At 45.5% G+C, this 10,271-nt stretch overlaps 1 pseudogene; it reads right to left on the reverse strand.

The window, feature by feature from the left end:
- Window positions 1–783: 783 nt before the first annotated feature.
- LOC145393125 (5S ribosomal RNA) lies at window positions 784–902 on the reverse strand (annotated as a pseudogene).
- Between the last annotated feature and the right edge of the window lie 9,369 nt (window positions 903–10,271).

Genomic DNA, 10,271 nt, shown 5'->3' on the forward strand with positions numbered 1-10,271 from the left:
CACCATAAGAGGCCGATAGTCCTCAGTATCATAAGTTCGCCTCTCTGAATGATCTGTGATGGTGACCAGTGATATACTACCAACACAAATAGTACAAATGATTGTTCGTATGCAATTTGGTTAGGTTGTTATAAAGAAGTGCTTGTCTGCAAAAATTTGCGGAACTGACTAATAGCCTTTCTATCAAAAATGTTTGCAAATACCATTGTTTCCATACCGTATTGAGCCCACAATAACCATTTTTTCCCAGAAATCGAAAAAATTATTTTCACATAATTTCACATGTTGCAGTTTTGGACAATTTCGCGCCGTCGCCTCGATCGCGACGCCATTTGTTTTTTATTTGTTTGGTATTTTTGACACTCCCTGGACTTACCTCGACCTAATGCAAGAAGAATTACGTCAACATCTATTACCGTTCTCGTGAAACACACACACACACACACACACACACACACACACACACACACACACACACACACACATACATTGACTTTATTTAGATGAATAAGAATGTATTGCGCTTTTCTGCCAGAATCACGGTTATTGTAACTTTAAATATGACCGAAAGCTTCAGCTCACGAAACAGACGGTAAAGTAAAATGGCATAAATATGTTCCAGAAATCAGTTTATAACAATAATTATTACTTTTTTTTTTTCATTCATTCATTGCCAGACGCCATGTATCCCAAACGGGGTGGCCAAGGGCTTAGAGTTCATTGTTTTACAGGGAGGGGCACTAATCCTCCACCAACCCCACTTGACACGTAGGGAGAACGTTATGCCAACAGCATCTGGTGTTCCCAGGCAGTCACCCATCCAAGTACTAACCATACCCAACGTTGCTTAATTTCGCTGATCGGACGGGAAGCGGTGTACTCAACGTGGTATGGCCGTTGTTCGTTCGTTCGTTCAAAAATTCCCTGCACCTATAGTGCAGGCCGGGCCAAACATTAGCCCGGTCAGTGGGGAAAGGTCTGGTTAAAAAACATTAAGGGTGGAGGACAGGACCTGGGGATTGCCCAGCACACACATCCTGTCTCCTAGCTGGCTTTGTGGTGTGTGTGGCCGTTGTTACACCATGTAATTTAATATATCCTGCATAATTCTTTATGTGTCATGGAACGGTGGATAGTTATAAAGCAAAACAGTATATAGCTAAGGAAAAGTGCGTACACTAAAACATTGGCCAATACCCGGAAATTATTGCTGCTTAACCCTTCACTACGATGACCCACTGCAACTTGCAATACCTTGGTGATAGAAACTCCGTGTACAAACAGCTAGATAAGGAGTTTATTACAAGCTCACAGTAAAATAGTCTGCCCGTCTTGGCTGCCTGCTAAGAACTGATGCAATAACGCCTTCGTTCAAGCGTGGGAAAGCGTGCTAGGTCAGCAATTTTAGTGGGGGCATGTATGCATTGGGGGGGGACATATATACATCGGGGGTAGACATATTGTGGAGGGGGTACACTACTCCCCCGGGTAGCTGAGATGGTGTCTCCTGACACCAGGAGTTAAATGGTGTTTGATTACAGTAGTAAGGCAGGACCGGGAGGTTTGTACAAGGGATAAGTATGATACAGGGGCAGGAGGGGAGACATGGCCATGTTGAGGGGAGGGAAGTAGAAGGATATATACATATAAGATATACAAGGATTAATAGGCACGAGTCCAGTAAGGGTCGAAGGTATACATAGACATAATGAGAATTACACAATAACAGTTTGATACATGATAAACAAGGAGTAGATATGAGAGTTCTATTGTTCTTCATTCATTTTTTTTTTTTTTTTGGATTTTCTGTAGGAGACACTGTCACTCAGTAATGCATTAAAGAAATACCATCATTTTCTAGTAGGTAGAGTTCAGTTCACAGTTTGGTTAATTGGCAGATGGCATTGGTAGTCACTGAATGTGAGGGCACTAAGTACGGGGAGTTTCTACGTCGTGTGTAGGGCGTACTATGCCTGTAGCGACTCTGATTTCCTGGAGTCGACGTTCCATTTTTCTGACACAACAATGCACTGCACATATGATGAGTAGAAAACCGATGAAAGCGATAACCACAGGGGGAAACACAACTGTTGGATGAACCCAAGAACGGCTGAAGGCCAGAGAGAATTGATCCATAATGAAATCACTGTCATTGAGGAAGGTGAGCATGCGCAAGTTAGGGGAGGTGATGGTAATGTTGGCAGATGGTAGGGTTGAAGGCATGTCGAGTGCTTGAAAGATGTCATAGGAGTGTTTACGGACAGCTTGGTGATAGCGAGTGGTGTAAGTGATGACGGACTCTGATTTGACGGTACAGGTGCTTTGTAGAGACCACTAGCGGGGACGGATCGAACCGAAGAACCAGGACACATGATGGTGACAGAGATTGGAACAGCAAAGAAGAAGTACTGGACATGGTTGAGGTGAGCATGGTGGACCGGGAGGTCAGGAGCTGGGACAAAAGAACAGGCCGAGTAGATGGAATGGTTGCGAACTAAAGCAGACTCGCAGGGTGTAGCACTGCTAGGGAAGATAGCGAAAAGGTGGGCAGCACAGAGACGAGAGGTTGGAGTAGGGGAGGAACATTTCTGGAGGTCTGTGGAAGAAAGGAAAGCAACGGAAAGATGATCATGGGAGAGGAGGAAATATTCTGAAGGAACAGATACTTGTAACAAGGAGTTGTTGAGGCAGAAAGGGAAAGGAATGATGTGGAAAAGGTTAAAGGTTATGGCAGAACGGAGAGGAATATGGACGACGACGTATGTGGTGAGAAGAGTGGCTTCGAGAATAGGATAATAATAATCAAGGGAGGAGTAGGGGAGGACTGGGGAGAGACCGAAGGTGGAGTGAGCCCATTCCAGGACAGAACAGAGAGCTAAGACAGGTACTAAGTCGGTAGTGACACGTCCATTGATAGCATCGACCAGGATACGAACCAAGGTAGAGACTTGAGACAGGAGAGAGTCAAAGGCCAGTTGGAGATTATCCATGTTGAGTTTGAGGTAGAAGAACTGAGAGATAACGTTGAGATCTGAAAGGTGGTGTTGTAAGATATCGGTGAAATTGTTTAGAGTGGACGTGACTTCATTGAGTTGGGTCGTGAGCTTCTGTAACATAGTGTGTTGGATATTAATGACTCGGCGTTGTGATTCTAGGGCTGAAGCTAAATGAGTGAGATCAGATTTGAAGCCAGAAATGTCACGGGCTGTAGCAACGCCAAACAAGCCACTCAGAATCTCACCGCCGAAGTCGAAGAGACCTCGTTTCACACGAGAATGACCAACAGGTGTCGGAATGGAAAATGTGTCATTGAGCTCAGTGAATCTGTTACTTATGTATTGCAATTGCCAGGAGAGTGGGAGGACAAGGTTATAGAGATACTCATTCGGGTTGTGTGTCCCCATGATGGCCGTGAGATGGTTCCTGATTCCGTGGAGCTGGTGCCGTAGGCAGGTAGGGCAATGGCTACGTCGGCCAGGGGCGCAAGATCATAGCGCAAGGAGGCTACGTCTTCGATAAGCATTACCTCGCCTCCCAAGCCGACCAAGGCCCCGGGACGTACTCCACCATCGTCCTGACCTGACCCAGACCCCAGGAGGATCAGCACTGCCAGCAGGGAGATTGCTAACATCGTACCTAGAAAATCAGGGTAGAGTTAATGGGGGAGGTCGTGAAGAGGTTGATGGGCAGAGCGCAGTTTGGACCGATATTGATTGGTTGATGAAGGAGCAGGTGGAGGTGGAGAGGAAGGAGACTGAGGGATAGGTGGAGACAAGGTAGACTGAGGGATGGGAGGAGGGGAAGAGGGGGCAGGAGGTTGTGTAAATGACTCTTCCAACACGAGGCCATGGGGTGCTCGCTTTAAGTCATCGACGTGGACCCATCTGGTGTCCTTAGTGGACAGGTCCTGGAGGTGAAATTTGTTGCCTTGTTGAGTGAGGACGCGGTGGGGCCCTGTAAATTTGTCATCCAACTTAGAGGAATGCGTATGGGAATGAGCAAAGACAAGATCGCCTACATTGATGGTGATAGGAGAGGCGGACTTATGTTGGCGCTGCAGCATGTCCTCCTGAGGGGAAGCCAAAGTGGATTGGACATACTGGTGGATTGTCTGGAAGTTGGCTAATTTTAGTTTAACATAATCATCCATGTTGTAGATGGGTTCTGGCTTTGAGGATAAGAGAGAGTATGGGAGGTCCTTGTCAAAACCAAAGAGGACGAAGAAGGGAGATTCAGCAATGGATGCATTGATGGAGCTATTGACTGAGGATGCCACTTGGGGAATCCAGTCATCCCAGGACGAACTATGGGAGCCTAGATGTCTGAGGCACTCTAAGATTTTTCGGTTGTGGCGTTCTACAAGGCCATTGGCAGCCGGATGGTTAGGCACAACATTGCACTTACTGTTATGAAAGCGGCGACAGATCTCATCTAGAAGGCTATTGTTGAACTCTGCACCGTTGTCAGTAAGAATGGTATGAGGGGTACTGAACGGGCAAATTACGTGATCTACAAAGGCACGTGCAACGCTCTTTGCGGTCTTGTCGGAGAGGGGTATGAGGACACAGTAGCAGGAGAAGTGGTCGACCGCTACGAACAAGTACTCAGCGCCAGATTCTGTGAGAGGTAGTTTTAAGAGATCGATTGAGACAGTTTCCCATGGTCGTGACGGGATTGGGTATTGTAAGAGAGGTGCTGGTAAGCCAGTCGATCCTTTGTGGCGGTGGCAGGAGAGGCAAGAGTCACAGTGGGCATTGATATCACGGCGCATGGTTGGCCAATAGTATTTGAGACGTGCTTGGCGCAAGCATCGGTCTTTACCTGGATGGGAAGCTTGAGGAGTATTATGAACAATATGAAGAACCCTTGGTATCAGGGCAGTGGGGACAACAAGTTGGCGTACTTCGCGATTGGGCATATCTTTGCCTGTTAGCAGGGTTTTCCTGTACAAGAGATCATCATCTAGCATGAACTCATCTAGTGATACTGGCAGAGTAGGTAAGGTCGAGGCATCGCCAGATTCTAGGAAATAAATGACTTTGGACCACATGGGGTCTTGGCGCTGAAAGTTTCAAACAACTTCTGACGTTAGTGTAGTGTTTTCAGTTACTTCAGGCTGCAGTGATGTTATAGCTGCTGCTACGTGACGTGAGAGTGCGTCTGCAACTACATTCAACTTGCCTGGTACATATTGAAAAGTGGGATTAAAGTCCTGGATGATGACAGACCATCTAGCTAACCTACCTGTTAGGTTGCGGTTCTTGAACAAATCACATAGTGGAAGGTGGTCTGTTTGGATATGCACTGGATAACCATAGACTATATCTCTGAAATGTTTCAAGGACCAGACTACCGCTAGCGCTTCGAGATCTGTGACACTGTAGTTACATTCAGCGGTTGTAAGGGTGCGACTAGCATACGCTATTACGCGCTTCCTTGATGCTTCATCGAGTTGCATCAAAATGGCACCAAGTCCAGTGCCTGAGGCGTCTGTGCAGAGAAGGAAGGGTGTGGTATAATCAGGGAACGCTAGAACAGGGGCATTTACAACAGCTGTCTTTAGCTTTTGAAAGGCCTGTGACTGGTCGTTAGTCCAAACAAAGGGCACATTCTGCTTGAGTAAGTGGGTCAGAGGAGCGGCGATCTTTGCATAATCCCGTATGAATTGACGATAATAGCCACTGAGGCCCAGGAAACTTCGTACAGCTTCGGTAGTGGTAGGTTCTGGGAAGTTAATAATCGCCTTAGTTTTATCCTCATTAGTATGAATGCCTTGTGCATCTACAACATGGCCTAGGAATTTGATTTTCTTTCGCAGGAAGTCACATTTACTGAGATTGATTTTCAGGCCTGCGAGCTGGAGGCGTTCAAAGACTTGTTGGAGTTTGGTAAAATGATCAGGGATGGATTTACTCACAACAATGATATCATCTAGGTAAGCAAAAAGAGAGTGTCCCATCATACCGCTGAAGACTGAATGGATAAGTTGCATGAACACGGAAGGAGCATTTCTCAGACCAAAAGGGAGTCTCTTAAACTGAAAATGTCCGGAAGGGGTGCTAAAGGCTGTAACTGGACGAGAGGATTCTTCCATTTCGACCTGCCAGTACCCGCTGAGGAGGTCTAAAGATGAAAAGACTACGTTAATTTCACCAGGGGATTCTAGCAAATCAGTGAGGACAGGTAACGGGAAACGGTCTGGAACGGTGACAGAATTGACCTTACGATAGTCGACTACTGGTCTAAAGTTGCCGTCCTTCTTTGGTACTAAGAAAAGTGGGCTATTCCATGGACTGACGGAGGGTTCAATAATGTCTTGGTCTAACATGTTCTGTACCATTTGATCTGTCTGCTTTCTCTGGCTGTGAGGAAATCGATACGCTGGTATGTAAATCGGCTGAGTTCCTGGTAGTAGTTCAATCGTATGTTTGACAAGGTCTGTTCTACCCATCGGTTCACCGGGTAAGGCAACCACGTTTCTGTACAAGGTCAGAAGGTCGAGGAGTTGAGGCGTATTTTCTGGGAAATCTGTGCAAGTGAGATGTGAGAGCATATCGGGTGAATATGTCGGCGCAGATCCCGTAGAGTTAATAGTACATACACCAATTGGCGTACTATCATCAGTCTGAATAGTAGGAATTGAGGAATCCTGGCACACCCTTACGGCCGCTGGGTATACTAGGAAGTCTCCAATCTTTACACCACTTTTAAGTTTTAGTGGAGCATTTGTGACATTGAGCAAGTATAGGTAGCATAAACTATCCTCTAAGACTGTGCACCACGCTGACTCATAAGTCAAGCCATTCACACAACACGTCTCAGGTAGTGTTAGTACATCCACTCCTTCTTTTACACCGGCAACACAAACAGAGACTTTGGTGAACTCATGCGGTAACAAAATTGTGCACGTATTCGTTACTGCACGTTTCGTCTCTGCGTGTTGGAGATCATTCAGACTATGTGAGGTAGGTAACTGAGACATGTCTGAGTCAGCGATAGTGTTGTCGGGAGAGGAGGTAAGAGCCATGTTCGAGGGCTGAGATGATGTATCAGGAGACATTGAGGAATTTATGTCCTTGCTCGCAGTCAGTAAAGGACGGATCTCTGTATTCTCAGATGATGATAGTGGTGGTTTGGGCTGGGTTGGACCTTTTGGTAGTGATAGGGACAGAGGTAACTGAAGGACCGATCTGATCGGAAGAACAGGACGGGGACAGTCCATAGTGTAAACCGGGAATCCAGAAATGTCTATACTACCACAAGCAGGTAATAATGCAATGGAGTGTTGTGCCATGGTGGAGAAACCAATAAGGGCATCTGCGGGATACTGCAAGTCATTAGTGACATGAAATTCAATGGGGATAGGGGGCAAATCTCTGTGGAGTTTGACTTCAAGGATGACTCTTCCCTTAACCTTAAACTCTGAGCCTTCGACACCACATAGGCAAATGTCTGGTGGTTCTAGATAACTGACGTGGCTGTGATGGCGATGAATAATTTGTAAGGAATGTAAGGGGAGTGAATGATGAGGTGAAAGAGAGAGAGATTGTCCAGGTGCTTGAGGGTGCGAAAGTGGATGTATGTGGAATAACTGAAACAAAATGGAGAGGAGAAAGTGTGAGAGAATGGGAGTATGGATGGGGTATATGTGCAGGAGTAGGTGAGAATGAGAGGGCAAAGGAAGGAGTATGTATAGTTGTGAGTAAAAGATGGAAGAGGAGCATAAGACAGTATGGATCAGTTGGGTCAAGGATTGTGTGGGTAAAGTTGAAAGTTGGAATACAAATGTGGGCGATTGTGTGTGTGTATGCGCCAAAGCAAGATCGTGCTAGAAGAGTGAGAGAAGAGTTCAGGACAAATGTAGAAGTGTGCATAGAAAAATTTGGAAGGAATGAGAGAGTGTTTTTGATTGGTAATATGAATGGTAAAGTTGAGAATGTGAAGGTGGATGGAATAGTTGGTGAGTGGGGTGTGCCTGCTGAGATAGATGAGAATGGGAGTGCGTTAGTGGACATTTGTGCTGGGAGGGGGTTGGTGATAGCCAATACCCTCTTCAGGCATAAAATGATCCACAGGTATACATAGCGAGTGATGAGAAGGGTGGGTGGTGAATTGAATGAAAGAAAGGCAATGATTGATTATGTGTGTGTGGATGAAAGGATGCGAAGATGTGTAATGGATGCAAGAGTTTATAGAGGTTGGGGGAGTGGACTTTCTGACCACTACTTGGTGATGGCCAGAATTAAAGTTCAAGTAAGTTGGAAGAATAGAAGGGAAAGACGAGAGGAAGGAGTAGTTGCAAGGAGAGTGGAAAGCTTACAAGAGGATGAGAAAAAGGCAGAGTACAAGAGAGAAGTGGAGGAACGATTGGGCAAATATGAATTGGAGCAGATGGGAGACGTGGAAGGTGTGTGTAGAATATTTACAGAAGAAATATGTGCAGCATATGATGTGGCGTGTGGAAGGAAGAGAAGACGGAGGGGGGTGCAAGGAACAGCGTGGTGGACTGAAGAGGTGAAACAGGCTGTGGCACAAAAGAAGAAAGCATACAATGAATGGATGAGAAATAGGGGCGTGGAAGAGGATGAGAGGCGGAAGACAGAGTTATATGTAGAAAGAAAGAGAGAGGTGAAAAGATTAGTAAGAGAGAGTAAGAAGAGAGTGGATGAGGAATTTGGAAGGAATTTGAGTGTAAAGTGGAGGGACTGTAAGAAAATGTTCTGGAGAGAGGTGAAAAGAGTAAGACAGGGTGGAAGTGAAGTTAGCAGGGGAGTGAAAGATAAAAATGGTAGATTACTAGTGGAGAAGGGAGAAAAAGTGAGCAGATGGAGAGAACAATTTATGGAATTGTTGAACGTAGAGGATGGAAGTAATGCGAGTATAAGTGGCTGGGGAATGGCTGGGAGAAGGAGGGAGGTGAGAAGACAGGAAGAAATCAGTAGGATAGAAGTTGTGGAAGCAATGAAGAAAGTTAAATCAGGGAAAGCCCCAGGAATTGATGGAGTGTGTGGTGAAATGCTGAAGCATGGGGGAGAGATAGTAGTAGAATGGATGTGGAAGATGTGCAGATTGGCCTGGGAGGAAGGTAGAGTCCCGGAGGATTGGAAGTCAGGTATAATTATTCCCTTGTACAAAGGAAAAGGGGAAAAAGAAGTGTGTGGTAATCATAGGGGCATTTGTCTTCTTAGTATAATAGGAAAAGTGTATGGTAGGATACTTATTGATAGAGTTAGAGAAAGAACAGAGAAATTAGTTGGAGAAGAACAGGGAGGCTTTAGGAAGGGAAGAGGTTGTGTAGATCAGATATTCATTTTCAGATCTTTAGTGGAAAAGTTTCTAGAGAAGGGAAAGAAGTTGTATGCGGCTTTCATGGATTTGGAGAAAGCATATGACAGGGTGGATAGACAAGGATTGTGGAAAGTGTTAAGAATATATGGAGTAGATGGAAAGTTGTTGAATGCTGTGAAGAGTATGTACGATGGTGCGAAGGCTGCAGCGCGTGTGGATGGTGAACTAAGTGAATTTTTCTCTTTGAAGGTTGGGTTGAAACAGGGATGTGTCATGTCTCCATGGTTGTTCAATCTGTACATGGATGAGGTAATAAAAGAGGTACAAGGTAGGGTAGTGGATGTTGGAGCGGCCCTGGTGAGAGAGGATAGTGTTTGGAAACTCCCTGTACTGTTGTTTGCAGATGATACTGTGTTGTTGAGTGAAGACGAAGGGGAGCTGCAGGGCTTGGTGGATGAGTTTGAGAGAGTGTGTAAGAAACGGAATCTAAAGGTGAATGTAGGGAAAAAAAAAGTGATGGTCTTTGAGAGAGGTGAAGTCAGTGAATGTACAGTGAGGTTGGATAGTGAGGAATTGGAAAATGTGAGTACGTTTAAGTACTTGGGTAGTGTGATGAGTAAGGATGGAGGTTTGGAGGGTGAAGTGCTTGAAAGGGTACAGCAGGGAAGAAAGGTTGCTGGTTCCTTGAAAGCAGTGATAAGAAACAGGGAAGTGAGCATGGAAGTGAAAAAGTTACTACATGACAGTATTGTGATACCAACTCGAACGTACGGAAGTGAAGCTTGGACGTTGTTGGAAGGACACAAGTCAAGAGTGAGAGAGTGGAAATGAGTTATTTAAGAGGAGCCTGTGGAGTCACATGGAGAGACAGGCTGACGAATGAGGATATAAAGGAGCGTTGTGGTGTTGATGTGGATGTGATAGGAAGCGTTATGAGGAACACACTGAGGTGGTTTGGCCATGTGGAGAGGATGGAGGGTGAA

Source organism: Coenobita brevimanus, chromosome 23 (genome assembly GCF_032717465.1).
Source record: "Coenobita brevimanus isolate Jiangsu-jjx chromosome 23, ASM3271746v2, whole genome shotgun sequence".
NCBI lineage: Eukaryota > Metazoa > Arthropoda > Malacostraca > Decapoda > Coenobitidae > Coenobita > Coenobita brevimanus.